We start from the raw sequence: 14,746 nt of genomic DNA, 5'->3' as shown, positions 1-14,746 counted from the left end.
TGTCTATCTGTGTTGGCCCTGCGATGAGGTGGCGACTTGTCCAGGGTGTATACCGCCATCCGCCCGATTGTAGGTGAGATAGGCGCCAGCGCCCCCCGCGACCCCAAAAAGGGAATAAGCGGTAGAAAAATGGATATATATATATATATATATATTATATATATATATATATATATATTATATATATATATATATACATATGTATATATATGTATATATATATATATATACATATATACACTAATACATATATGTATGTACAGTATGTGGTGTGTATTTATATATATATACAATATATATGTATTTATATATATATATGTGTGTATATAAATATGTATGTATACAGTGTATGTGTGTGTATTATATATATGTTTATGTATTCAAATATATACTGTATGTATGTATATATACATATATATACAGTATGTATGTATGTGTGTGTATATATAATATATATATATATATATACACATATATATATATATATACATATATATACACTAATACATATATTTATATATATATATATACACACACACATATATAGACACATACACATATATGTATGTACAGTATGTGGTGTGTATTTATATATATATACATATATATGTATTTATATATATATATATATGTGTGTATATAAATATGTATGTATACAGTGTATGTTTGTGTATTATATATATGTTTATGTATTCAAATATATCTGTATGTATGTATATATACATATATATACAGTATGTATGTATGTGTATATATATTATATATATATATATATATACACATACACACCGTTTTATGTATATATATACAGTATGTATGTGAAGTGAAGTGAATTATATTTATATAGCACTTTTCTCAAGTGACTCAAAGCGCTTTACATAGTGAAACCCAATATCTAAGTTACATTTAAACCAGTTTGGGTGGCACTGGGAGTAGGTGGGCAAAGTGTCTTGCCCAAGGACACAACAGCAGTAACTAGGATGGCACAAGCGGGAATCGAACCTGCAACCCTCAAGTTGCTGGCACGGCCACTCTACCAACCGAGGTATGTATGTGTATATATGTATGTATATATGTGTGTGTATATATACAGTATGTGTATATATATATACAACACTATATATATATGTATATATATATATAACTATATACATATCTATTTATCTATATATATATATATGCGTGTGTATATATATATATATATATATATATATATATATATATATATATATATATACACTAGTTGTTAAAATGTCATGAGACAAGACTGGAGTAGTTTACCTGTACAGTTTGAGGACGATGGTGCCGTACATGATGGCGAACCCCAACAGGCGTACCCATCTCAGGAGGATACAGCGGAAGACACTCGGGTGGAAGTACAGTATCATCACCTGCAGGGGGATACAACATACAGTCTGCAATACACTAAGTCGCCCACCTTGGGAGTAACATTCAATATATGAACACAACACAATTACATACTTTGACTACTTTTCTTCCATTCAAAATGTAAAAAAATAAGTATCAGTTATTTGGTATCATATCAACGGGATCAGAGAATCTCTCACTTGGTGTTCTGAGCTCCTGTTTTCCATATTAGTTTTGTGTTCCCTGGAAAAGTTGCCATTTTGTAGATATTACTCAACTTCCTATACCTTCTTTAGAGCACAAACCGAATAATCAAAAATCAATCGTAACTACACAATCTACCTCATTTTTAACAATTCATATGTTTTAATGCTAATCCCAACGCTCTGTGTAACTCCTGAAAACCCAGTAACAGTGTTGTTGTCATGATCCACTACTTGGATCATGTCATATCCTGTTTTTGTTCTGTTTGTATATCACATCCTGTTCTGTTATGTGGTCTTCCTTAGTTCCTGTGGCACTTCCTGTTTTGTTCGGTTGTCATGACTACACATTCGTGTCACCTGCCTTGTGTTTTGACGCGCGCAACCTGCCTCCTAATTTCTGTCTCTATTTAAGCCTGCCCTTTTTGTTGCTTCGGTCTCGCAGTGTAATTTGCTTTTGCTGCAACAGGTGACGTCGCTATCCCGCATCGTGGTAAATACCTTTTCGTACTTGTAGCTTCCACGCTATTCCTTTGTTTATTTCCCTAGCTCACATGCTAGCGTCTTTCGTTCTTTCTAAGCTCACATGCTAGTCGTTTTGTCTTTAGTGCCTTCGTGCAAGTGTTTTCTGTTTCTAGTCTGTGTTCCATTCCGCTGCATCCACGAGAATATGCCATCCCCACCACGATGCCATAAGTGTCACAGTTATGTCTTATTTCTCAATTTTTAATGGGGGGCACGCTGAAAATCCCTTCATTAAGTGGGATTTTGCTACCAAAGGTTGAAGCATTAAATATTTGTCACATCAAATTCAAATATTTGGTCTAAGCATTTAAGTTCGGAGTGAGATTTAAGGTCCCATTAATTCCATGCATTCATTAGTTCAATGTAAATATCATCAATCAATCAATCAATGTTTATTTATATAGCCCCAAATCACAAATGTCTCAAAGGACTGCACAAATCATTACGACTACAACATCCTCGGAAGAACCCACAAAAGGGCAAGGAAAACTCACACCCAGTGGGCAGGGAGAATTCACATCCAGTGGGACGCCAGTGACAATGCTGACTATGAGAAACCTTGGAGAGGACCTCAGATGTGGGCAACCCCCCCCCTCTAGGGGACCGAAAGCAATGGATGTCGAGCGGGTCTAACATGATACTGTGAAAGTTCAATCCATAGTGGCTCCAAGACAGCAGTGAGAGTCCTGTCCACAGGAAACCATCTCAAGCGGATCAGCAGCGTAGAGATGTCCCCAACCGATACAGGCGAGCGGTCCATCCTGGGTCCCGACGAGCGGTCCATCCTGGGTCTCGACTCTGGACAGTCAGTATGGCGCGAAACATGGAAAACGTACATACACCTCATCACAATTTATATATTTTCTGCTTGAATGAAGCTAGATAGGACCGAACCACTTTTTTCTTTTTAAAAGTCCTAAACGTTTAAATGCCTCCATGTTTTTTTTCCCCGAGGTAATGGTCTTGTTCGTAACGCGGACCCTGCTCCCACCCGTAATTGAAGCGCTCACATTTTCGTTTACTTCTTTTCACACTTTCCCTGCAGTGTGGAGTCTGTCCAATTCACACAAAATGATTGTGACAGGAAGGTGAAGTCCCCAGTCAGTGATGGAACAGGATGAAACTCTTTCTTTGCACCTCTTGCTGTCATCTCCTACCGAGTATCACAGTGTTGTTCATATATACCAGGGCTCAACAACCAGGTCGCCCGTAAGGACCAGATGAGTCGCCCGCTGGCCTGTTCTAAAAATAGCTCAAATAGCAGCACTTACCAGTGAGCTGCCTCTATTTTTTAAATTTTATTTATTTACTAGCAAGCTGGTCTCGCTTTGCCCGACATTTTTAATTCTAAGAGGGAAAAAACTCAAATAGAATTTGAAAATCCAAGAAAATATTTTAAAGACTTGGTCTTCACTTGTTTAAATAAATTCTGTTTTTTTTTTTCCTTTGCTTCTTATAACTTTTCAAAAAGACAATTTTAGAGAAAAACTCCAACTTAAAGATGATTTTAGGATTTTTAAACACATATACCTTTTTACCTTTTAAATTCCTTCCTCTTCTTTCCTGACAATCAATTTTCAAGTATTTTTTTCAATTATTATTATTGTAAAGAATAATAAATACATTTTAATTTAATTCTTCATTTTAGTTTCTGTTTTTTCGACGGAGAATATTTGTGAAATATTTCTTCAAACTTATTATGATTCAAATTCCCCAAAAATATTCTGGCAAATCTAGAAAAATCTGTAGAATCAAATTTAAATCTTATTTCAAAGTCTTTTGAATTTCTTTTATGGTAAATGGGTTGTACTTGTATAGCACTTTTCTACCTTCAAGGTACTCAAAGCGCTTTGACACTACTTCAACATTTACCCATTCACACACTGATGGAGGGAGCTGCCATGCAAGGCCCTAACCACAAACCATCAGGAGCAAGGGTGAAGTGTCTTGCTCACGACACAACAGACGTGACGAGGTTGGTAGAAGGTGGGGATTGAACCAGGAACCCTCGGGTTGCTGGCACTGCCACTCTCCCAACTCCGCCACGCCGTCCCTTTTAAATCATCCTTTTAAAATTTTTGTTCTGGAAAATCTAGAAGAAATAATAATTTGTCCAATTTGGTCCAATTTGTTATATATTCTAACAAAGTGCAGATTGGATTTTAACCTATTTAAAACATGTCATCAAAATTCTAAAATTAATTTTAATCAGGAAAAATGACTAATGATGTTCCATAAATTATTTTTTTATTTTTTTCAAAAAGATTCGATTTAGCCGATTTTTCTATTCATTTTTTTCAGGTGAATTTTGAACTTTAAGGAGTTGAAATTGAAGATAAAAGTATGTTTCAAATTTTTATTTTTTATTTTTTTTGTGTTTTCTCCTCTTTTAAACCGTTCAATTAACTGTTTTTTCATCATTTATTCTCTACAAAAAAAATTATGTAAAAGGAAAAAAAAAGTATGACGGAATGACAGACAGAAATACCCTTTTTTTTTATATATATATATATAGATTTATTTAATAAAGGTAAATTGAGCAAATTGGCTATTTCTGGCAATTTATTGAAGTGTGTATCAAACTGGTAGCCCTTCGCATTAATCAGTACCCAGGCAAGGCTTTTTTTGTTAGCGACCAAAAGTTGCAAACTTTATCCTCGATGTTCTCTACTAAATCCTTTCAGCAAAAATATGGCAATATGGCGAAATGATCAATTATGACACATAGAATGGACCTTTTCAGTAGGCCTTTAATGTTATTTGTATTCAACTGAACATTTTCCTGTGTGTGTGCTGTTCCATCATGTACCGCGTCTTGATGCCTCTCATCTCTTTTCTGCCATCCACTCCTCCAGACCTTCCCCTCCACACTCCCAAAAATGAATCACTTTTTTTCAAATAGGAGGCGAAAGTAGGCCACGCCGTTTCTCCCGCCCACACACACACGAACGCGGCGGGCACGCAAATCCACGCGGTTAATCGGACACGACGGAAGACGGAACGTCTCTCAAACACGGGAAAAAAAAATAAAAGCGTCGCCTCAAGTCACATTTTCACCGTGGCCCTCCCTCGGTTTTCACACCGCCCCCTCTTCCTCCCCCCGAGCCAGCGGCATCAATTAATCAGCGGATGTACAGTATTTTTAAAACAAGCGGTGCCAGAACTTGATGGACTGTTAAAAAATGCATCGGGCGCCGGGACGGCGGCGGCGGCAAAAGAAGAACGTAAACGCCACACAAGAAGAGGGAGGCTTGAAAGCGGAACCTCTGGGGAGAGGTAGAGACACACTTAAAAGGTAGCAAAATAAAAAGGAGTGGGAGACACCCTCCCGGGTGCGCTCATAGATATTTGAGGGCAGCTATTTTTGGCGCGGCTGGGGAGGGTGAATGAAGACGTCCTTTTTGCACGTGAAGGCAAACTTGGGCGGCGACGGAATTGCCAGGTGCTAAGTGTCTTTCACAAGACAACACAGCGCTATTTACCTCCTAGGCCAGGGGTAGGGGACCTCTGGCTTTTTTGATGACTGCATCTGGCTCGGGCTTCACGGTGGCAGAGGGGTTAGTGCGTCTGCCTCACAATACGAAGGTCCTGCAGTCCTGGGTTCAAATCCAGGCTCGGGATCTTTCTGTGTGGAGTTTGCATGTTCTCCCCGTGAATGCGTGGGTTCCCTACGGGTACTCCGGCTTCCTCCCACTTCCAAAGACATGCACCTGGGGATAGGCCCCTCCCACCTCCAAAGACATGCACCTGGGGATAGGCCCCTCCCACCTCCAAAGACATGCACCTGGGGATAGGCCCCTCCCACCTCCAAAGACATGCACCTGGGGATAGGCCCCTCCCACTTCCAAAGACATGCACCTGGGGATAGGCCCCTCCCACCTCCAAAGACATGCACCTGGGGATAGGCCCCTCCCACTTCCAAAGACATGCACCTGGGGATAGGCCCCTCCCACCTCCAAAGACATGCACCTGGGGATAGGTTGATTGGCAACACTAAATGGTCCCTAGTGTGTGAATGTTGTCTGTCTATCTGTGTTGGCCCTGCGATGAGGTGGCGACTTGTCCAGGGTGTACACCGCCTTCCGCCTGAATGCAGCTGAGATAGGCTCCAGCACCCCCCGCGACCTCAAAAGGGACAAGCGGTAGAAAATGGATGGATGGATATTAATTTGTATTTTTTAAAACACATTTTTGCTCCAACTCTGGCGAGTCTAAATAATAGAAGGCAAATGTGAGCAAAACCTAAAAAGAGTTAAAGGGCAACATCACTTTTCTGGCAATTTTTCCTGTTGTTCACAATCATTATGAAAGACATGACGGATGTTTTTTTTTTTTTTTTTTTTTTAATGCCTTTTATGTTATGTATTGATAGATGGAGTTGACGGCACAGACACCATGGGGAAGTAAAATTATATTACTTATTCTATATATATATAGACAATTAATATGTTCTTATAGGTACTCCTGCTTCCTCCCACCGTCAAAAACATGCACCTGGGGATAGGTTGATTGGCAACACTAAATTGGCCCTAGTGTGTGAATGTTGTCTGTCTATCTGTGTTGGCCCTGCGATGAGGTGGCGACTTGTCCAGGGTGTACCCCGCCTTCCGCCCGATTGTAGCTGAGATAGGCGCCAGCGCCCCCTGCGACCCCGAAAGGGAATAAGCGGTAGAAAACGGATGGATTGATGGATGTTTATCTTTAATAGGTTCACGGGGTTAGTGCGTCTGCCTCACAATACGAAGGTCCTGCAGTCCTGGGTTCAAATCCAGGCTCGGGATCTTTCTGTGTGGAGTTTGCATGTCCTGCCCGTGAATGTGTGGGTTCCCTCCGGGTACTCCGGCTTCCTCCCACCTCCAAAGACATGCACCTGGGGATAGGCCCCTCCCACCTCCAAAGACATGCACCTGGGGATAGGCCCCTCCCACTTCCAAAGACATGCACCTGGGGATAGGCCCCTCCCACCTCCAAAGACATGCACCTGGGGATAGGCCCCTCCCACTTCCAAAGACATGCACCTGGGGATAGGTTGATTGGCAACACTAAATTGGCCCTAGTGTGTGAATGTTGTCTGTCTATCTGTGTTGGCCCTGCGATGAGGTGGCGACTTGTCCAGGGTGTACACCGCCTTCCGCCCGATTGTAGCTGAGATAGGCGCCTGCGACCCCGAAAGGGAATAAGCGGTAGAAAACGGATGGATTGATGGATGTTTATCTTTAATAGGTTCACGGGGTTAGTGCGTCTGCCTCACAATACGAAGTTCCTGCAGTCCTGGGTTCAAATCCAGGCTCGGGATCTTTCTGTGTGGAGTTTGCATGTCCTCCCCGTGAATGCGTGGGTTCCCTCCGGGTACTCCGGCTTCCTCCCACTTCCAAAGACATGCACCTGGGGATAGGCCCCTCCCACCTCCAAAGGCATGCACCTGGGGATAGGTTGATTGGCAACACTAAATTGGCCCTAGTGTGTGAATGTTGTCTGTCTATCTGTGTTGGCCCTGCGATGAGGTGGCGACTTGTCCAGGGTGTACCCCGCCTTCCGCCCGATTGTAGCTGAGATAGGCGCCAGCGTCCCCCGCGACCCCGGAAGGGAATAAGCGGTAGAAAACGGATGGATTGATGGATGTTTATCTTTAATAGGTTCACGGGGTTAGTGCGTCTGCCTCACAATACGAAGGTCCTGCAGTCCTGGGTTCAAATCCAGGCTCGGGATCTTTCTGTGTGGAGTTTGCATGTTCTCCCCGTGAATGCGTGGGTTCCCTCCGGGTACTCCGGCTTCCTCCCACCTCCAAAGACATGCACCTGGGGATAGGCCCCTCCCACCTCCAAAGACATGCACCTGGGGATAGGCCCCTCCCACTTCCAAAGACATGCACCTGGGGATAGGCCCCTCCCACCTCCAAAGACATGCACCTGGGGATAGGCCCCTCCCACTTCCAAAGACATGCACCTGGGGATAGGCCCCTCCCACCTCCAAAGACATGCACCTGGGGATAGGTTGATTGGCAACACTAAATGGTCCCTAGTGTGTGAATGTTGTCTGTCTATCTGTGTTGGCCCTGCGATGAGGTGGCGACTTGTCCAGGGTGTACCCCGCCTTCCGCCCGATTGTAGCTGAGATAGGCGCCTGCGACCCCGAAAGGGAATAAGCGGTAGAAAACGGATGGATTGATGGATGTTTATCTTTAATAGGTTCACGGGGTTAGTGCGTCTGCCTCACAATATGAAGGTCCTGCAGTCCTGGGTTCAAATCCAGGCTCGGGATCTTTCTGTGTGGAGTTTGCATGTTCTCCCCGTGAATGCGTGGGTTCCCTCCGGGTACTCCGGCTTCCTCCCACTTCCAAAGACATGCACCTGGGGATAGGTTGATTGGCAACACTAAATGGTCCCTAGTGTGTGAATGTTGTCTGTCTATCTGTGTTGGCCCTGCGATGAGGTGGCGACTTGTCCAGGGTGTACACCGCCTTCCGCCTGAATGCAGCTGAGATAGGCTCCAGCACCCCCCGCTACCCCAAAAGGGACAAGCGGTAGAAAATGGATGGATGGATATTAATTTGTATTTTTTAAAACACATTTTTGCTCCAACTCTGGCGAGTCTAAATAATAGAAGGCAAATGTGGGCAAAACCTAAAAAGAGTTAAAGGGCAACATCACTTTTCTGGCAATTTTTCCTGTTGTTCACAATCATTATGAAAGACATGACGGATGTTTTTTTTTTTTTTTTTTTTTAATGCCTTTTATGTTATGTATTGATAGATGGAGTTGACGGCACAGACACCATGGGGAAGTAAAATTCTATTACTTATTATATATATATATAGACAATTAATATGTTCTTATAGGTACTCCTGCTTCCTCCCACCGCCAAAAACATGCACCTGGGGATAGGTTGATTGGCAACACTAAATTGGCCCTAGTGTGTGAATGTTGTCTGTCTATCTGTGTTGGCCCTGCGATGAGGTGGCGACTTGTCCAGGGTGTACCCCGCCTTCCGCCCGATTGTAGCTGAGATAGGCGCCAGCGCCCCCCTGCGACCCCGAAAGGGAATAAGCGGTAGAAAACGGATGGATTGATGGATGTTTATCTTTAATAGGTTCACGGGGTTAGTGCGTCTGCCTCACAATATGAAGGTCCTGCAGTCCTGGGTTCAAATCCAGGCTCGGGATCTTTCTGTGTGGAGTTTGCATGTTCTCCCCGTGAATGCGTGGGTTCCCTCCGGGTACTCCTGCTTCCTCCCACTTCCAAAGACATGCACCTGGGGATAGGTTGATTGGCAACACTAAATGGTCCCTAGTGTGTGAATGTTGTCTGTCTATATGTGTTGGCCCTGCGATGAGGTGGCGACTTGTCCAGGGTGTACACCGCCTTCCGCCTGAATGCAGCTGAGATAGGCTCCAGCACCCCCCGCTACCCCAAAAGGGACAAGCGGTAGAAAATGGATGGATGGATATTAATTTGTATTTTTTAAAACACATTTTTGCTCCAACTCTGGCGAGTGTAAATAATAGAAGGCAAATGTGAGCAAAACCTAAAAAGAGTTAAAGGGCAACATCACTTTTCTGGCAATTTTTCCTGTTGTTCACAATCATTATGAAAGACATGACGGATGTTTTTTTTTTTTTTTTTTTTTTAATGCCTTTTATGTTATGTATTGATAGATGGAGTTGACGGCACAGACACCATGGGGAGGTAAAATTCTATTACTTATTATATATATATATATATATATATATAGACAATTAATATGTTCTTATAGGTACTCCTGCTTCCTCCCACCGCCAAAAACATGCACCTGGGGATAGGTTGATTGGCAACACTAAATGGTCCCTAGTGTGTGAATGTTGTCTGTCTATCTGTGTTGGCCCTGCGATGAGGTGGCGACTTGTCCAGGGTGTACCCTGCCATCCGCCCGATTGTAGCTGAGATAGGCGCCAACGTCCCCCGCGACCCTGAAAGGGAATAAGCGGTAGAAAATGGATGGATGGATGGATGCATCTGGCTCTCAAGAAAAATCTTAGCTGACATTGCTTACCACGAGAAGTGAAGTGAAGTGAAGTGAATTATATTTATATAGCGCTTTTTCTCTAGTGACTCAAAGCGCTTTACATAGTGAAAGTAATGAATAATTTATCCAACGCCCTTGGCGAGAATCCCTGAGGGATGATGGACGGCTGCAGCCCGCCACCGTAGCCCCCACTCTCTCCCCCCTATGTTGCAAGTCTGGAGTTGTATGTTGTGATACGTATATATGCTTTGCTTTATAGTTTTTTTCCCCATAGCTGTTCTGTGTACCTCACACTGTTTGTTTGTCTAATCAAATTAGTCAGTCAATTGGGACGGCGTGGCGCAGTGGGAGAGTGGCCGTGTGCAACCCGAGGGTCCCTGGTTCAATCCCCACCTAGTACCAACCTCGTCACGTCCGTTGTGTCCTGAGCAAGACACTTCACCCTTGCTCCTGATGGGTGCTGGTTGGCGCCTTGCATGGCAGCTCCCTCCATCAGTGTGTGAATGGGTAAATGTGGAAGTAGTGTCAAAGCGCTTTGAGTACCTTGAAGGTAGAAAAGCGCTATACAAGTACAACCCGTTTATTTTATTTAATTAACAAAGTTTTGTTGTTCTTGGACAATAACAATACCTACCTAATTACGTTGGTAATCACAGTGTCAAAATATCCGTTTTCTACTACACCTGTTCAAGAAGTTGCATTCATGGTAAGAAGTATTTTATTTTTTATTGGTTAGCTTCAGAATAACAATGTTAATTAAAGTGAAGTGTGAAGTGAATTATATTTATATAGCGCTTTTCTCAAGTGACTCAAAGCGCTTTACATAGTGAAACCCAATATCTAAGTTACATCTCTGCGCTGCTGATCAGCCTCCGCTTGGGATGGTTTCCTACTGGCTCCGCTGTGAACGGGACTCTCGCTGCTGTGTCGGATCCGCTTTGGACTGGACTCTCGCGACTGTTTGGATCCATTATGGATTGATCTTTCACAGTATCATGTTCTCATATGTTCTCATATTTTAACCCTATTTTTCTTTCCTTATTTCCCATGGGGGAAAAAAATGTAAACAAAGACGTCTTCACTTTGAAAACTTCGATAACTCTCATGATATTCCAACGTTAGTGTTTTTTCAGACAGATTCAGGCCTGTTCTAAAAAAAAATGTACAACTTATTTTTTTACTGTACTTACGCTAGGGTTCAGGTCCAGGAGGCACATTTTGCCCTCGTTACAGTAAAAAAAAAAAAAAAAAAAAAATAGCAGCCCTGTTGCTTGAATTTTAACTCTAAAAAAAACAGTGGTTTTGTTTCTCCATTCCATTCTATTTACCCCCAAAAAGTGGCAGCTCCGCTTTAACCGTATTTTTCTTTCCTTATTTCCCATGGGGGAAAAAAATGTAAACAAAGACGTCTCCACTTTGAAAACTTCGATAACTCTCACAATATTCCAACGTTAGTGTTTTTTCAGACAGATTACGGCCTTTTCTAAAAACATTTTTACTACTTATTCTTTTTTTTTACTGTAGTCACGCTAGTGTTCAGGTCCAGGAGGCCCACTTTGCCCTCGTTATAGTAGAAACCCCCCCCCAAAAATAGCTACTCTGTTGCTTGAATTTTACCTCTAAAAAAACTGTGGTTTTGTTTCTCCATTCCATTCTATTTACCCCCAAAAGTGGCAGCTCCCCTTTAACTCTATTTTTATTTTCATTGTACTTATTATTTTTTTCAGGTCCAGGAGGCACATTTTGCCCTCGTTTTCAGTAAAAAAAAAAAAAAAAAAAAAAAAAAAATAGCAGCCCTGTTGCTTGAATTTTAACTCTAAAAAAAACTGTGGTTTTGTTTCTCCATTCCATTCTATTTACCCCCAAAAAGTGGCAGCTCCGCTTTAACCGTATTGTTCTTTCCTTATTTCCCATGGGGGAAAAAAATGTAAACAAAGACGTCTCCACTTTGAAAACTTCGATAACTCTCACAATATTCCAACGTTAGTGTTTTTTCAGACAGATTACGGCCTTTTCTAAAAACATTTTTACTACTTATTCTTTTTTTTTTACTGTAGTCACGCTAGTGTTCAGGTCCAGGAGGCACACTTTGCCCTCGTTATAGTAGAAACCCCCCCCCAAAAATAGCTACTCTGTTGCTTGAATTTTACCTCTAAAAAAACTGTGGTTTTGTTTCTCCATTCCATTCTATTTACCCCACTAGACCAGTTGATCTGCTGTTTCTTTTCTTTTTCTTCTATGTCCCACTCTCCCTTGTGGAGGGGGTCCGGTCCGATCCGGTGGCCATGTACTGCTTGCCTGTGTATCGGCTGGGGACATCTCTGCGCTGCTGATCCGCCTCCGCTTGGGATGGTTTCCTGGTGGCTCCGCTGTGAACGGGACTCTCTCTGCTGAGTTGGACCCGCTTTGGACTGGACTCTTGCGACTGTGTTGGATCCATTGTGGATTGAACTTTCACAGTATCATGTTAGACCCGCTCGACATCCATTGCTTTCCTCCTCTCTAAGGTTCTCATAGTCATTATTGTCACCGACGTCCCACTGGGTGTGAGTTTTCCTTGCCCTTATGTGGGCCTACCGAGGATGTCGTGGTGGTTTGTGCAGCCCTTTGAGACACTAGTGATTTAGGGCTATATAAGTAAACATTGATTGATTGATTGATTATTATTTTTTTCAGGTCCAGGAGGCATACTTTGCCCTCGTTTTCAGTATCATCAGTATCACAGTATCATGTTCTCATAGTCATTATTGTCACCGACGTCCCACTGGGTGTGAGTTTTTCCTTGCCCTTATGTGGGCCTACCGAGGATGTCGTGGTGGTTTGTGCAGCCCTTTGAGACACTAGTGATTTAGGGCTATATAAGTAAACATTTATTGATTGATTTAAACCAGTGTGGGTGGCACTGGGAGCAGGTGGGTAAAGTGTCTTGCCCAAGGACACAACGGCAGTGACTAGGATGGCGGAAGCGGGAATGGAACCTGCAACCCTCAAGTTGCTGGCACGGCCACTCTACCAACCGAGCTATGTCTCTTATTAAAAATAATGAGACCTACAATAGTCTAAAACGTTGGTCTTACTAAAAAAAAATGCAGGCGTTTAGTTATATTCAGTGTTAAAAAAACTATTCTATGGCTCTCACGGAAATACATTTTAAAATATTTGGCTTTAATGGCTCTCTCAGCCAAAAAGGTTCCCGACCCCTGTCCTAGGCTCTCTCTCTTTTGAACCAAAATAGCAAACGTGCGAATCCCCAGTTCGATCCCGCTGATGCGTCTAAGCCCGTCCACCTGCTTCCGGGCAAAAGGCAGGCAGCTGAGGAAGGTGTGTGCAAAACAAGCTGACTTTATATGCTTATTTGTGTTTCAATGTATGCATTAAAACAGAGGTTCTCAACCTTTTTTCAGTGATGTACCCCCTGCGAACATTTTTTTTAATTCAAGTACCCCCTAATAAGCATTTTTGGTTGAAAAAAAGAGATAAAGAAGTAAAATACAGCACTATGTCATCAGTTTCTGATTTATTAAACTGTATAACAGTGCAAAATATTGCTTATTTCTACTGATCTTTCCTGAACTATTTGGAAAAAAAAAACATATAAAAATAACAAAAAACTTGTTGAAAAATAAACAAGTGATTCAATTATAAATAAAGATTTCTACACATAGAAGTAATCATCAAGTTAAAGTGCCCTCTTTGGGGATTGTAATAACCAGTAGAAGCATTTAAGTCTCATCTTAAAACTCATCTGTATACTCTAGCCTTTAAATAGACCTCCTTTTTAGACCAGTTGATCTGCCGCTTCTTTTCTTTCTCCTATGTCCCCCCCTCCCTTGTGGAGGGGGTCCGGTCCGATGACCATGGATGAAGTACTGACTGTCCAGAGTCGAGACCCAGGATGGACCGCTCGTCGGGACCCAGGATGGACCGCTCGCCTGTATCGGTTGGGGACATCTCTACGCTGCTGATCCGCTTGAGATGGTTTCCTGTGGACGGGACTCTCACTGCTGTCTTGGAGCCACTATGGATTGAACTTTCACAGTATCATGTTAGACCCGCTCGACATCCATTGCTTTCGGTCCCCTAGAGGGGGGGGGGGTTGCCCACATCTGAGGTCCTCTCCAAGGTTTCTCATAGTCAGCATTGTCACTGGCGTCCCACTGGATGTGAATTCTCCCTGCCCACTGGGTGTGAGTTTTCCTTGCCCTTTTGTGGGTTCTTCCGAGGATGTTGTAGTCGTAATGATTTGTGCAGTCCTTTGAGACATTTGTGATTTGGGGCTATATAAATAAACATTGATTGATTGATTGATAATAAGAGATTGATCTGGATTCATCAACTTCATTCTAAACATTTCTTCACAAAAAAAGAAATCTTTAACATCAATATTTATGGAACATGTCCACAAAAAAATCTAGCTGTCAACACTGAATATCAATCAAGGGAGGGGGGGGACATAGGAGGAAGAAAAGAAGCGGCAGATCAACTGGTCTAAAAAGGAGGTCTATTTAAAGGCTAGAGTATACAGATGAGTTTTAAGATGAGACTTAAATGCTTCTACTTCTAAGCCATGCGTCACCGAGTCCAATGCAAAGTGTCGGATGCAGTGGTGTAAAGCATGTCACAACTAGTCTCGAGAGCAGAGGAGTGGT

At 42.5% G+C, this 14,746-nt stretch overlaps 1 pseudogene; it reads right to left on the bottom strand.

Moving 5' to 3' along the window:
• Window positions 1–14,746, bottom strand: part of LOC133544966 (metabotropic glycine receptor-like) — a 190,900-nt pseudogene that overhangs the window by 50,048 nt on the left and 126,106 nt on the right.

The sequence above is a fragment of the Nerophis ophidion genome, linkage group LG28, assembly GCF_033978795.1.
Source record: "Nerophis ophidion isolate RoL-2023_Sa linkage group LG28, RoL_Noph_v1.0, whole genome shotgun sequence".
NCBI classification, from domain to species: domain Eukaryota; kingdom Metazoa; phylum Chordata; class Actinopteri; order Syngnathiformes; family Syngnathidae; genus Nerophis; species Nerophis ophidion.
This window is presented reverse-complemented; position numbering and strand designations above follow the sequence as displayed.